Source organism: Gymnoscopelus microlampas, assembly GCF_963454915.1.
Source record: "Gymnoscopelus microlampas genome assembly, chromosome: 7".
In the NCBI taxonomy this organism is placed as follows: domain Eukaryota; kingdom Metazoa; phylum Chordata; class Actinopteri; order Myctophiformes; family Myctophidae; genus Gymnoscopelus; species Gymnoscopelus microlampas.
The window spans coordinates 31665487-31670629 of record NC_139944.1 but is presented as its reverse complement, the minus strand read 5'-3'; the positions used below and the strand labels follow the sequence as shown (position 1 = coordinate 31670629).

Below are 5143 nucleotides of genomic sequence, written 5' to 3'. Positions count from 1 at the left end.
AAACATCTGCATGTCAAGGATGCCCAAATTAATGCATTTTTCCGCAGACCCCCATCTGTTTCAAATAATATTACAAATATATTTAACTTTTTCTTTTTGAAAATAGCAGACCTACAAGCTCACAACGTGTTGCAAATGCGACGCACTGTGAGCTTGTAGATCGGCTATTTTCAAATAGCCAATGTAGGGTTAAGGCTTATTTTCATAGACCTGGCTGCTTATTTCTCTCACAGAATCTGGCAACAGTGAGAGCGGGGAGAATGAAACGCTCGAGCGACTCGAGCTGCGCTCTCACTTCTAAATACAGTTAGACAAATTGCGTACCTTTGGTTTCATTCAAATAATTATTAACCGACTTCAGAGAAGATAAAAGAAAGAAGAAGAAGCAGACATTTTAGGTGAGTGTTGACACACAGAAATACTATTTATGTAGACTTTAGCCTACTACTGTTACTGTAGGTTATTGATAACAACTGTTGTCTGGAGTCACCACCACCCAACTCTATGATCACGACACGTTGTTTAGCGATTTAATTTGTCTTGATAAAGGGATTTTATGACAATAATTTCAAGAAATGATAGCGGGATATACAATATAATTTATAATATAGGCTACTACTAGCCTACTGCTTGCCTATAAGGTGAGTTTTTAATTATTAATAATTATGTTTAACAGCAAATATGTGTTATAGTTTAAGTGTGATGTTGTGTTGGGGTTGTATTTGAGTACATTTAGCAAATTCAGATATCATTTCAGTAGAATAGTATAGGCTAATGTTTAGCTAATGTGTCTAACACACACACACACTCTCTCTCTCTCTCTCTCTCTCTCTCTCTCTCTCTCTCTCTCTCTCTCTCTCTCTCTCTCTCTCTCTCTCTCTCTCTGTGTGTGTGAGAAAGAGCACAAATAAAATGAAAACTTAGACAGAGGTCTTCAACAGGGGGTCCGCGACCCCTAGAGGGTCCGCGGAGGTACTGCAGGGGTCCGCGACCCCTACCTAGGGGGTCCACGGAGGTACTGCAGGGGTCCGCGACCCCAAGGGGGTCCACGGAGGTACTGCAGGGGTCCGCGAAATTGTATCTATTTTTGAATAGCTTGTATACATGATTATTGTGCAATTGACATATTGTTGATAGTATTCACATTGGGTACATAGCCACCCTTGGTATGTGTATATATATTCATACCTAAAGGGAGTGTCCATGTGTTAAAGGTTTATGGCACATTCTGTACAAAGCTCTCCTCGCTCATGTCAAATACTGCAGGTGACAATGTAGTAATACTCACTGTACCTCGTACATGTATGTTTGAATTAAAAGCATGAATATATTAATCTATCTATTATTTTAATTGCTTAGTATTGAATGCACAATAACATGGTATGTTTATACACATGAATCACACTATAGGCCTACATAATTATACCATATTTGTATATAAGACATTTTAAAAACGTTGAAGACCCCTGCCTTAGCTTGTTGTTGATATATTGACAAAATGTGCATGGTCTGAATGCATGGATATAATGCTTGACATTTGAGAGCCACTGTTGTAGATCCTTCAATGCTCAATAAATCCATCATTTGTGCACAGGGAGTCTTATTTGACCACCGCCTGTATGTGAGAGACTGCATTGTTGACCACCTTGAGTCGTCCGCCCGTCCGTCTGTCTGTCTGGTGTCCAAACTGTCAGCAGGTAAGATTGGTATAGCTTCGGTCTAGGCACTTTAACCTCATATACATTGGCTATTTGAAAATGGGCTTGTAGATCGGCTCTTTTAAAACAAACGCTTGAAAAAAAATAGAAGGATTTGGACCCTTTTTTTAAGTTAAACTACACAGCCCAGCCCCATACCCTCCATAACTCCATAGGCTTGCAGCCTAATTCATACATTGACATGATGGTGTATTGAAATTAGTTTGGGCAGATAGGCTATTTCTCAGCAGAATGTGTAAGAATTCCTAACTGAAAGAAATGCCATTTCTATAGAGCACCGAAGTCCTGACGTCACTGCCAGTAGAGAGTGCATTCCGCAGGTTCATGGCTTTACTTTTTGTATTGATATCTTCATTGGGGAATCTTAGATCGCTTCATATAAGAACTGTGTTCCAAAAATAAACACACCACCCTGGTGTTTTTACTCATATGGATATGAAGCATTGACTGAAGGTGTAAATGTACACATTTACCCAAAGAGTAACACAATATAAACACTAGAAACGAGTCAAACAACCCAAAGACTACATTTCCCATGAACGCGGCTGCTGTGGGGACAGTGATTTCAGACCCGGAAGTAGTAGTTCTTAAGACTTTTAAGGCAGAATTAAAGGTAGGGTAAGTGATATTTTTTGGTTAAAACAAAAAGTATTTTGTTGAAAGGTTAAATCACTATATTCTGATAGTAATCATTGCTATAGAGTGTTTTTTCAGTAACAGGAGTCTCCCCGTCTCTCCAGCTCTTTAATAAACAGAAAATACATTTTTAGGTAGGTGTCAAAATCTCAGCCAATCAGGAGAAAGTACCCATTTTTAAGCTTCATTTTTATAGTGTTCCAGTTCCATTTTTTTCTGCTCATTTCTTATTGTCATCACTTCAAATTTCACTTGTTTAATCTATATCCTGATTGAGTTCTCTATCCTGATTGGAAAAAATTGGAAATGAAACTAAAACTGAGACGAAAATGTATTTTGTGTTTAATAAAGAGCTGGAGAGATTCCTTTAAAAAAAGATTCCTTTAACTGAACAAACACTCTATAGCAATGAGTACTATCAGAATATAGAGCTATTTAACACTTATTTCAACCAAAGCAAATCACTTACCCTACCTTTAATTCCATTTTCGCCAGAAACAGGCTGTATCAAATATGAATGAATATCATAAACGATGCAGAGCCACCCCCCTGACAAAAAACGCCAGGGTGGTGTGTTTATGTTTGGAACACAGTTCTTATATGACGTGATCTAAGATTCCCAAATGGGGATTTCAACATAAAAAATAAAGCCACAAACCCTGGAACAGCGCCCTCTACTGGCAGTGACGTCAGACTTCGGTGCTCTATTAAACAAAATTGTAAAGACGTTTTCACACCTGGTTACGTTTGACTACACAGCCATTTGAAGAAAGATAATTTATTGGACTGTAAATAAAATAGCAACACAGTGCATGCATACAGTACAGCCGTTTGTCAAATTTACATTTGACAAACGGCTATTGATGTCGCACTGTAGTTAAATGAAATAGTTGTAATGTGATGCATTTGTATGTGATTTAATCATGGTCCAAAGGTGCAGTATGACAGGAGATGCAGTCGACCCTAAAGTATTTTCATATTTTCTTATATGTCCCTCTTTGAAAAATGTGTTTGGACATCCGCTGACATACACCATCATTTGCCCACAGGGAGTGTGAGCCACCTTCCACCTGCAAGCTGTCCTTCACCTGTGGCCGTACCCCCTGCTGTGAGACGCTCTCTATCAGCAGCAGGTATGTTTGATAACACCAATAGATACATAGATACATCATGGACAGGAATGCCCACACACGTCACATCTGGATTTAGCATGGTTTATGTATGTTTATGTCTGCAAACAAAGTGTTAGATTTTTTCAGGACTACCATAATGTTGAATGAATCACTTGGAGTAGCTTCCCACACAACACACTTTAACAGGTAACCTAAGAATGGCAGCTTCCATTGTAAAATCTGTAGTTAACAAGTAACCCAAATGGACTATTTGTGTCCATTGGATTATACTAGTTAAATTAACAGAGGGTTTACATGTTGTATGACGAAGTAGAGCTTTCATTTACAAAAACGAAACAAAAAAAGATTAAAGGATGTTGATACAAGGTTTCTGCCCGACAGCAACGAATAAGAAATTGCTTCCTACACAAATTATTGTTTCATATAAGCCTATTTGTTTTTATGTTTCAGAGGCTGTAAGAAAGTAACGCATTCATCCAAGTCCTCAGGATTCCGATGTTGAGAAGGAGATTAGGGTGTGGCTGCGTAATTCAAGTGACAGAGCGGGTGGACAAAAGGAGCCCTATCACAGTCTGCCAGCTAGCAGTGAGGCCCCAGTGGAAGAGTAAGCTTTGACAATGAATACTTAGGTAAAAGTATAAATATGTTAGAGTGTGTCACACACACACACACACACACACACACACACACACACACACACACACACTCTGCTTGCACATACAGTGTACATACAATGTTACAGCCTTATTAAAAAATGTTACTCAACATTCTCCAGACTATACCCCATAATGACAAAATAAAATAGATGTTTAAGATGTCATGGCAAATGAATAAAACATAATCACACCCAGTGTGAAGTGAGCGGTGATATTTATGAGTTATTCATTTCATCATGCATCTTGCTAGCCAATCACAGCACTTCACACTGGGTGTGAAGATTATCAGCCTATGGGCGTGTTTTCCACAGCATGGCGTCACAGCGAAAGACACATTTTCACGACTGAAAAAAAAATTCACCACGGATGGGTCCTAAACCCTCTTATAGGAGCGGTTGCACCTCTAAAAAAAAAAAGACAAAATCACATGTGCATAAGTATTCACACCCTTTGCTATGACACTCAAAGTTAAGCTGAGGTGCATCCTGTTTGCACTGATCATCCTTGAGATGTTTCTATAACTTGATTGGAGTCTGCCTATGGTAAATAAAATTGATCTGACACACAGAAGGCACACACATGTCTCTATCAGGTCCCACAGTTAACTGTGAATGTCGGAAAATAATCAAAAACATATGTTTTTATTTTGTCATTATGGGGTATAGTGTGGAGAATTTTGAGTAAAACAATTAATTTCATCAATTTTTGAATCTCAAGGCACTGTATGTATATATGTATGCACACACACACACACACACACACACACACACACACACACACACACACACACACACACACACACACACACACACACACACACACACACACACACACACACACACATAAAATATTTATTTTTATATATTTCCAGATGAATTCAGCCATGAGAAAGGACTGGGCAGGTTGTGAGGAGTACAAGAAGAAACATTGTGGAATTCCTGTCAGTTTTGCAGAATTTACTCAAGAATCAAGTCTCAAGGCTGGCCGGTGGTATAGGGGA

General features: G+C 38.7%; 1 long non-coding RNA gene across 1 annotated transcript; it reads left to right on the top strand.

The window, feature by feature from the left end:
- The first annotated feature begins 267 nt into the window (after positions 1-267).
- On the top strand, positions 268-4096 carry LOC311048962. Its single transcript, XR_014601143.1, has 4 exons — positions 268-398; positions 1595-1697; positions 3404-3487; positions 3938-4096. It is a non-coding gene; the product is annotated as an uncharacterized lncRNA (long non-coding RNA).
- Positions 4097-5143: the final 1047 nt, after the last annotated feature.